Here is a 10,951-nt window from a genome sequence, read left to right on the forward strand (position 1 = left end):
AATAGATAGAACTTTGTCAAATGAGATTTTACGTGACAAAATATCCCATACATCAAACTTGATATTGAAGACGTTTTACTAGTACGCTAAAAACAAAAATTAAATTTTAATAATGCTATTTTTGTATATTTTACACTTTAGTATCCTGCAATTTCCAGTTCTTAATTCAATTTCAGTAGGCCATGAATAATCTTTGAATTCCAATCTTTCAAAAGATATATCTGCTTACATCTTACCACGCCACGGAGGCGGCACTTTTCAACATCACAAATTTTCTTACCTTGACACGCGTCAAATCAACCAATATTCAAAAATCAATTTCATTTCATTCCCATCTGAATTATTTTACTTTTCCTCTACAATACCGAACGTTCACCCGTTTCCAAGACTTCCCAGCAAAGTTCTGCCAAACAGCCCGGACAATCGATAGGCATACATCTCATAAAGTTTAGATATCGTCAGTCAATACCAATTACCATTTTTACGTAACAATCGATACTTAATACAGTTCTGCGAAGGGCCACCCACTGAATCACCCAAACGTTGGAACCATTCTCAAAATGTAATGATTATAATGGAGTACTTCTTAGTAATCTGACACGATCCTGTGCCAGTTCATCAAGCCATTTTACTTGGGATTCTAACAGAATCGTACTCATATTTCTAATGGATTCCGACCAAATATTCGGATGATAATTCTGTACAGGATTCTTATTGAATCCAAAATCTAGTTCTGAATTCTGATACTATCCCGCTCAATACTGTGTGGATCATGATTCCATCGGGATTCTGCTCGGAATTCTAATAGACACCTTCTCAAGGTCCTGATATATGATGTTCAGCATTCTGATGCGATTCTTCTCAAGGATAGAGATACCAGTTCAGCAGATTTCATATAAACGGAGTTCTACTCAACATTCTCACGGAATATTTTCTAGAATTTTAAGGGAATCTAGGGAATGAAATACTGCTTAGCAAACTGGCGAAATAGTGCAAAAATTTTTGGGAAATTTCTGAGGGATTCTGACAAAATTATGCTCATGAGCTCATGTTTCTACTTGAATCCTGTCAAATATTCTGACGAAAATTAGAATCCTACTCAGTTTTATGTGGATATCTTGATCGGAGTTCGAGGGAAATCCTTTTCATGGCTCTGATGAAAACCTGCTCAACATCCAGATGCGATATTTATGCATCAGACTAACGTAAAAATTGAACAAAATTCCATCGGAACAGAATTTTAAATGAGGGGCCGATTGTACCCCGCACATAATCGCAAAGATTTCTGCTTGGAATACAGTACAGTATCTCACTCACTAGGTAGATACCGTACTGTATTCCAAGCAGAAATCTTTGCGATTATGTGCGTAGTACAATCGGCCTTCAACTGAGTTTGTCCGGCAAAGTTATAAACTTCTGCTCCGATAGTCAGACTGCAATCAAGACCCTTAGCTCAGATAAATCGCAGTCTAAGCTGGTGATTGCGTGCCGAACCCAAATCGAAGAACTAAGCATTGTCAACACTATCTACCTTGTCTGGGTACCCGGACATTCTGGTATTACTGGAAATGAATGGACTGACGAATTCGCCAGGGCAGGTTTAGCGATTGACTTCGTTTGGCCTGAGCCCGCCCTGCCAATTTCGACAATTTGGTTAAGAGAAAAAATACGGTCCTGGGCTTCGTCCGAGCACCGTAATTATTGGAGAAGTCAACAAACGTGTCACCAAACAAAGGCGTTTCTAGAACAACCGTGCCCAGTGATTTCGAAAAATCTCCTACATTTTTCGAAGCTCCACTGCGGTATACTGACCACTCAATTATCACATGGCAGCTATTCAGCGCGCTGAGTCTTTTTCATGTGATCTTTGTGAATCCGACTACGGAACCTCATATCATCTGATATGCAACTGTCCAATAGTAGCGCAATTGTGATTTCGAGTTTTCAACCGTCCTTACATAGACGACACCATGTTTGGACGACTGAAACTCATAGACATACTAAAGTTTCTTATCCAATGTGGTAAAGGCTTATTCACAGGCAAGTTGAACTACTTGTGAGTTTAACTTACCTGTTGTTTATTTTTGTTTTGTGCTGTTATTTTTCCCACCCTTCCAATTCTACTTCCCCACACCTCCTTGTCCTTTCCTTCCGCTCAGGAAATGATGAAAACACACGGCAAGGCACAAATCCCCGACTATGTACGGGGAACGTGCCATTTGAGCCAATATATTCTGATTCCTGATTCCTGAAGTGTATAAGTGCTAAGCTGTTCACTCAATCACCGGACTGTTCTCATGTTCGTGAGATCGCGTGTGTAGTTGTGCGTGGTCAAAGCTCAATCGCTTGTATGTCAACGTGTTTGTCGCGTCTGCTAGCGTGTATGTACCTTCATTCATTCAACTTTCATCTTGCATACAAGCTCCACGAATTGAAACTAACGCTTACCGGATTCGCAGATCCTCTCTTGAATCGGATATAAACTTTAAGCATAAAAATCGGACTGGAATCCTTAAGCATAAGAATCGCTTAAATAAATCTCACTCGAAAAAATCGGCAAGGACGAACCTCCTGCATAAAACCGGTTAAAAATAAATAATTCCTTTAGAGCAAAATCTGTATATCGTTACATTCAAGATTAAAAGTTGGTTAAACAAAAATACTTTGTAAGAGGCGGCTATATTTTTTGATAATGAAGGTTTTTTAAACGACTTTTACATCGAAGATCCCCAGTCCGATTTTTACACCTGAACTTTTTATCTACGATTTTTACATTATAATGTATTTAAACAGGTTTCATGAAGCATGTTCTGTTCTTGCTACATTTATTTTCGTTCACTCATATGTGCGTAAGGGCTTTGAGCAAATGATAAACAACCGCCTAATGTCCATCCGCATGAAAGCAGGAAGTTGCTAAGTTATCATCAGTACGCCTCTAGAAAAGGTCGCTTCTTTATTGTTTTATTAAGAAATTAGAAATTTTTGGAATTTGGTGGGCGGCGAAATAATTTATTTTGGTGTGCGGTGAAATATTACGGTGAAGGAAAAGGAATCCAAAAAAAATGAGCAAACATGATCGTCGCACAACTAAGCAACTACGTTTGCCGGAATGTACAACTTCAATACCACACTCTGGCGACGACGAGGACACCGAAGAAGTAATTTGAAAGTGCAAAGCCAGACGCGGTTTCATGATTTTTCACATCATTTGCTACTTCCTCATTTTCTTACCTGAATGGCGTCAATAGATTGCATTTATTATTTGTGTAATTATTTTTTAAATAATCTGCAGTATTCATACTCATCAAAGAAAGGTAAAAAGTTCATTTTTTCTGAAAACATTGTATCCTTTCTTCGGAATATAAGTGTGAATGATGAGACATATTTTATGGTGGATGGTAATAGATGGTAACCAGAATATTAACACTAATTGAACAGATAATTCAAGAAATTTTATTCGTTTCATATATTTATCTTCAATTCAAAGTTTTATTCCTCACACGTTATTACCCAACTTAGTGTTGACCCATCAAGTGACATACCAAACTTCATGGAATAATAAAGTTCAAGTTATATTGACACATCTAATCCTAATTGACCAAGTTTGGTTACCGTGGATTCAGTTTTTAGTATCCTTTTAATCTTAAATTTTGATGCTCCTCAAGCTTTTTTAGAATTCTGGAGAAATTTGTCGCAGAGGTCTGTTGGAATCATGAGCAGAATAACGTAAAAATATTATAAATATTTTACGATACTCTGCTAATGATTGTGAAAGGCTTCTTCTCAGGATTCTGATGAAATCTTTCACAACATTTTGATGTACACCCAGGTTTTTTTTACGCGGGAGATACGCACCGCGTAAAAAAATCCGCGTTAATTGAAAAATCCGCGAAAAAACCGCGTTAATTCGAAAATCCGCCTCCTTTTAAATGCAAAGAATTTTGGCAGTTTTTTGCGCAGATTTCGCAATTAACACGGTTTTTGCAAAAAATACTTTAAGTCCCTTTGAATGCAAAAGACTTAGTAGATTTTCGGAAAGATGGAAGAGACGGATCTGGACTCCTTATGGCCCACACTTCAACAATATGGGTATTTTCGGAATGTTCTTGACGAGTAGCTGCCAGAAAATTATTTTTGACGCCATTTTGAAATCAAAGATGGCGACTTCCGGTTTAGTTAAAACGCTGTAACCCGAAATCCGCCCAAAATAAAAACTGCCAACTGTTCTTTGTATTTAAAGGACGTAAAAAACCGCGTTAATTGGAAAATACGCGTAAAGAAAATCTCGTAAAAACCCGCACAAAAAATCCGCGTAAGAAAAACCTGAGTGTAATCGTACTCAACATGTTGATAGAAAATTATTTAGGATTCTAATGGCTTCCTTCTCAAAATGTTGAAGAAAAACCTTTCCAGGTTCTGTTGAAATTCTTCTGCGGGGCCGTTCTTATACCACGCGGACAAAAAAAAACTTTGTTTTCGACCCCCTCCTCCCACTCCGTGGACAATTCCTGAACCCGTACGCACCTCCCTACGGTATCCAGTGTCCATGTGGAATTTTCAAAAATAAATTGCGTAATTTCATAAACATGGGTTCCATATAATGAAAAGTCCACGTGGACATGCCCCATACCCCCACCTCGCTCCCCATGGACAAGCGTGGACTTTCTCGTGACCCATACCCTCCCCTAAATTGTCCATGCGGCATATGGATGGCCCCTAAGAACCCGATACATCATCGCAATCCTGTTCAAGTTTATCAAGAAATGATTCGGGATTCTAACAGAATCATGCTCATATTTTCTACTGGAATCCAATTGAATATTCTGCCGAAAATTCTACGCAGAATTTTTATTGGAATTTCGCTCAGTATTTTGAAATAATCGTGACACTAGCTAGCTAAACACTGTGATGGATCATGATTTCAACAGAACTTCGCTCAGAATTCAGATAGTATCCTCTCAAGGTTTTGATACAATCCTACTTAGTGCTGTGGAAGTGCATGTTCTTGTGTATACTTTTTTTCATTTTTCCAGTGCAATATAGTGCAGTTGATTGGCCATCGAAGCAAATAGTTATTTCCAGCGTTGAGTGCGATAAAAATATCGTGAGAATAGTACACTGTAGTAATTTCATAATCTTTTGAAAAATATTATTACAAGCACGTGCTTGAATCGACCAACTAATAGTACGGTCGCTCATATCTGCTTAGCATCTGCAGTTCTATCTGAATCTAACGGATTGACTCATCGTTTGATATATCCTAGAGGAAATATCGTTAAAAATCAGAGCATGATTTTAGTGAGATTGTTTCATGTTATTTTGCAATGCGTATATATCAAGAGCGGAGTTCTACTCAACAGTTTCATGGAATATTTTTCAGGATTCGTGGAGATAAAAATGAAGTGCTGCTTGACAAGCTGACTAAATTCTGCTAAAGATTTTTAAGTGGTTCTGCGGGATTTTGAAAAAAAACGTGCTCATGTTTCTACTGGAACGCTTCCAAATTTTCCTGTTCCATTTCATGAGGAAATCTTGTTCAGAATTCCAAAACTCATCATCATTATCATAGCGACCAAAAAATCCCCGAATCATGACCGAATGTAGTTTAGATTTCCAGGTTAATCGATTATGGACCATCAATCTCCAGTCTCCTTGAAGGCCCACCGTACGCGCATCTTCCTCGACTCCACACAGCCTGCGAGTGCGAAGCCTGCTCCGAAGTCGGCAACCTCTTCCAGCTTCTCAGCTGAGCATAACCTCCCATGGTATCTCTTCCGACATTCGCACTACGTGTCCAGCCCACTGTAGGCTGCCGTGTTTTTTAAGTCATTCTTCTCTCAAACACACCGAGCACTCAATAGTTTGCTTCCTTCAACGCCCGTACCTCATGTCCGTACAGAGCAACAGGGAGCATCATCAATTTATATAGAGCAATTTTTGTGGGCATCTGTAGGCTACGAGAGTTTAACTGGCTACGAAAATTATAGAAAGTTATATTCGCAGCCGCAACGCGCCATTTTACTACGCGACTAACATCGTCTTCACATATCACTAGTGTTCCAAGATTATGGGTTCGTCGAAAACCTCGTACCGTACCCCACCTTCGAATCAACACCGTTTGTTATCTACCAGCTATCATGGACTTTATCTACTCTTTCACTACTCTGCGATCAACGCCAATGATATCGATGTCGTCCGCGAAGCCATGTGAGATCTCGTGATGATTATTCCGTTTCTTTCCACATTAGATCTTCGTATCGTATCTTCGAGCACTATGTTGAACAATAGATTAGAGAGTGCATCGCTCTGTTTCAATCCATCTAACGTCATAAACATGTCGGCTACCTGACACATCTAGCGGCATATGAATAACCAGGTTAATCAGTTTTGTCGGAAAATCACGTTCAACCATTATCTGCCACCGGATTCCGGCACTATCACGCTCAAAATTTTAGTGAATCAAGATTTTAAAGGAATCCTGTGTCGAAATCGGATGGAATTATTCTCGGTGTTCAGATAACTCCATGCTCAGTATTCAGATGCGATATTGATGCAGCAGAATAACGTAAAAACTGAGCTATATTCCATCAGGACGAAATTCTCGAATAAATTGCACCAGAATTCTAAATATTTCCTTAGAAACAAGAGCAAGATTCTCCCATTATCCTCAGCAAGCTGTCACCAAATTTTAAAACAGGATTCCGCCGGGTCACTATGCAGGACTCCATCATAATCCTAAGCAGGATTCCATTTAATCCTTTTCAAAACGATACCATTGCAATCTTAAGATGGTAGTAGGAATTGACTGAACTTTGTCAAATGACATTATATACATCAAAATATCTCACACAGCGAAAATGATATTATTGATGTTTTACTAGTACATTAAAAACAAAAATTAAATTTTAATTATGCAATTTCGGTATATTTTGCACTTTATTATCCGGTAATTTCTAGTTCTTAATTTAATCTCACCGCGCCACGAGGGCGGCGCTTTTCAACATCACGAATTTTCCTACCTTGACACGCGTCAAAAACAACCAATATTCAAAAATCAATTTCATTTCATTCCCATCTCAATTATTTTACTTATCCTCTACAATACCGAACGTTCACCCGTTTCCTAGACTTCCCAGCAAAGTTCTGCCAAACAGCCCGGGCAATCGATAGGCATACATCTCATAAAGTTTAGATATCGTCAGTCAATACCAATTACCATTTTTACGTAACAATCGATACTTAATACAGTTCTGCGAAGGGCCACCCACTGAATCACCCAAACGAACAACGCCCGTCCACGCGAACCACACGCGACCGGGAGGAAAACGCGATCAAAGCTCTTGTGTGTCCCGACGTCATCATCCCGTTCGACCCAGAGCTGAATAAGGGTAGTTAGGCAGTGGGGGACAGTAAGTCGTATGCATCGTGTATTTAGTAGGTGTACATGTACTCACCTTTGGTAGTAACGCCCGAACCTGAAGCTAGTTTCTATTGGTTCCAGCTGCTCCTCATAGCAGGCCGTGTGAAATTTAAATCCTTATTTTTTTTGCCTACGGAACCAGCACGAACCAAACTGAGAGAACTGGAGAGCACTGACACTGGTCGGACACCGATATGAGAAGCACTCGCACTTGACACACTCCACGAGACTGCGAGGCGGTATGTATTATGTTGAGTAATCCTTCTCGAAACCAGCCCACTACACTACTACACTGCTACTGAGGCTGCCACAAATTGCCCTCACCGATTGCCGATTCTCTCCGGTAGTCACACACAAGGCAGGGAAAAGGGACATACAGTCGAGCTCGAGAGTGAGAGAGAGAGATAAAATGAGCAAAAAACCGTGTAATCCTTTCTGCACTCCTCAATTGCGTCTCTCGATGTATTTGGCCTTTTCTCTTCCACTGCTGCTGCTGCTGTTTCTGCCAGGACTCGTACGTACGTACGTGTGAATGTGTGTATTTTCACTTCAGACTTTTTTCCACCTTACCAATGTTCTTTTTATATTCGCTTGATTTTCGATTTTTCACGATTAATTTTCTCACGTTCCACTCCACCTTTGATCAGCACTTTTTTTTCGCTTACTGCACTCGTCTAACGACTTACACTATATCTGTAGCACACGTTTTTTTCTCCTAATTTCGTTCCTTGCACTATTTTCGAGGAAAAATCGACCAACCTTTCAGGGAAGAAAAATTAAATTCCAGTGAATTCATGAGCTTACACAATTGCGAAACAAGAAACACCCCGAATTCGACTGCCTGGCTGATGTGGTACACTCGCACACTAGGTTCCAGATTTTCAGCCTTGCCTTGGGATTGCGCTATCCCAGAAGGTGTGTGCTGCAATCCTGATTTGGCCGAGTTCTGCCTTTTTTTTATATCCCAAACGGTGTGTGGTGGAATCAAAACCAAGAACCATCAGCAGTTAACATGCTAACACACCCGTTTTGTGGAAGCCAAAGTGAGCCACGGAGCAGAACCGAAAAACCGAGAATCCAGTGGAAAAGTAGGCGAGCGACTGTGGCGAGAGATTCTTCACCAGGCTGCTCGAAGGCAAACTCGAGCGCTTTATGCTGTGCTGACTGAGCTCAACTCTCAGGGGGCTGCTGCCGCTATACCGCGCGGTAGATGGGTGATGGTAGCATACATCGCTCTGTTCTCAGCCATTCGTTGCGTGCGTGTGCGTCGGTCGGTGTGTGCGGAGGAAAGCATGAACTGAGCATGATGTTGATGCTGGTGGGTTGGAGAGGATCGGAGAGTAGCATACCTGCGACTGGCTGTATCGGTTCGCCGTCGAGTTGCTGTCAAAGGTGCTAGAATTGCAACGCTCTGGCTTCACTGGTGGGACATCGGCACTGGTACAGGAGAATAGTGATGGATGAAGCAGTGGAACGATGTTTTGCCTTTCGCAATAAAAAACAATCGAAACTAGACCATTCATCGTAGGGATTTGGAGGGCGTATGCCATAAAAACCGTTCGACTCAGATTAACGATATCCTAATTTTATGCGTGGGTGTAAATAATATACGCAAATATAGCAGAAATTTTCCCTTCTGATAATATGGGCCTTTCATTATCGCAGAAAACAATGAATTTTCTTTTAGTTTAGCCCTTTTTTATTGCCGTGACTAACGACTTGCCTTTCAATATACCGGCACCTTTTCAAAATTTTGGAAGAAAAGTCGTGTAAGCCTTGGAACGATTATACTTTTCTTCGTCATTTTGTCGAAAATATGTTCAGCAATGCTGTATTCAGTTTTGGAGTTTGAATGATATGCATCAATAAAAAAAAGTTGTGTTTTGAAAAATCTTACGAAAACTAATCGGAAAAGTGAAGATTTGCAGATCGTCTCGGTTAGAGCCGTTAATATGGAGCACCAAACGATAAAATGATAAAGAGTTTTATTTACAGATCCGCTACAGATTTGTTTCAATTATCATTCATATTAAGTTGTTTGAAGCGAACAGAACATCTTCTCAAAAAGCCGTACAATACCGGGAAGGAAATGAATGACCGGCGTCCAAAAGGGGCACATTTTGCATTTTTTACAGAAAATGGAAAAAACTGCCGCATTTCCAAATTAACATTGTTTTTAATATAAAAATATATTACTTTATTAGTAGTTCATCGACCCATGTTTTCTAGAAAAAATAAGATCATTACATGTAATACTTTTCAATTCATGAGCATTTTCGTAATTCGGGGGGCTAACCCATAATTAACACGTCCTTTCCTTATCTTTCGTTTTAAAGTTATGGTGTCTTTGGCAAAGTTGTTGTGTAACATCTAACGTATGTCAGGTAATTTTAAATATATCTTCTGAAGATACTAACTTTATAGGTCCTACAGGTTTTGAAATATGTCATATGAGTTCTTAGTCGACCGTTATCGGTAGTAGACGTAGTTGAACGGCGCTGCGCTTCAAGTATTTATTTGATTAATTTAAGCCGCGCGCGATTTTCGAAAAAAGTCAGCATTATGTCGTGCAGTGTTCGATCGTGTTCAATTAGTGATGACCGTTTCTTATGGAAGTGCGAGTTTTGCAACAAATTGTATCACGCGGCCTGTGTAGGAATGCAACGACAACAAGAGCATCACATCACGTCTTTTATGATTCCTCTATGCTCGGATTGTCAGCATAATCTTAAAACGGGAATTGACACACGTAAAGTGCTTTTCCAACAGGAGCAGTTGTTTAATTTAATCAAGACGCAAACGGATTCCAATCTTCGAATGGCTGCCGACATTAAAAAGTTGAACGCATTTGGTGAACTGTTCAACAATATTGATCACCAGCTAAAAGAAACGGTGACTAATGTAAATAATATCACCTGCGCGAAAGTTAATTATGACATTTTTTCAAGAAACTTATTCTAACTATTCAGACAATGATTTTTCTTATTTTCCTGATTATTCAAGGGATGTTGGTGTCAGTCACATTAATGTTCAAGATATCTTGTCTGGTCTCAATGATCTCAATGGCTGTTCAATAAGTCACTAGAATCTGGTATTTTCCCAAAAGATTGGAAAAAATCTTTTTAATACCTATTTATAAATCGGGTAAAAAATCTGATATTCGCAATTATCGTGGAATTGCCATTCTGTCTTGCTTTCCCAAACTTTTCGAATCCATCATAAATAAAACCATTTTCAACCAAGTCAGACATAAAATAACAAATTCACAACATGGGTTTTTTAAAGACCGTTCAACTACAAACCTTTTAGAATTTGTTGATTACTCGTTAAATGCCATGGATAAAGGAAATCATATAGAAGCTCTTTACACTGACTTCAGCAAAGCTTTCTATAAACTGGACATTCCCATGTTAATTTTCAAACTTGAAAAATTGGGAATCCAGATGAGACTCCTCAATTGGATTAAGTCGTATTTAACAGATCGCCAGCAAATAGTAAAATTCTATGAGATGAAATCTGATATAATTAAAG

At 39.4% G+C, this 10,951-nt stretch overlaps 1 protein-coding gene across 1 annotated transcript in view; it reads right to left on the bottom strand.

The window, feature by feature from the left end:
- The window catches only part of LOC131682497 (protein turtle), a 208,086-nt gene extending 199,550 nt beyond the window's left edge, over window positions 1-8,536 (bottom strand). The window contains exon 1 of the mRNA XM_058964010.1: window positions 7,455-8,536. The gene's annotated coding sequence lies outside the window, so the exon portion shown is untranslated. The remainder of the gene's footprint in view (window positions 1-7,454) is intronic.
- Window positions 8,537-10,951: the final 2,415 nt, after the last annotated feature.

Source organism: Topomyia yanbarensis, chromosome 2, assembly GCF_030247195.1.
Source record: "Topomyia yanbarensis strain Yona2022 chromosome 2, ASM3024719v1, whole genome shotgun sequence".
NCBI classification, from domain to species: domain Eukaryota; kingdom Metazoa; phylum Arthropoda; class Insecta; order Diptera; family Culicidae; genus Topomyia; species Topomyia yanbarensis.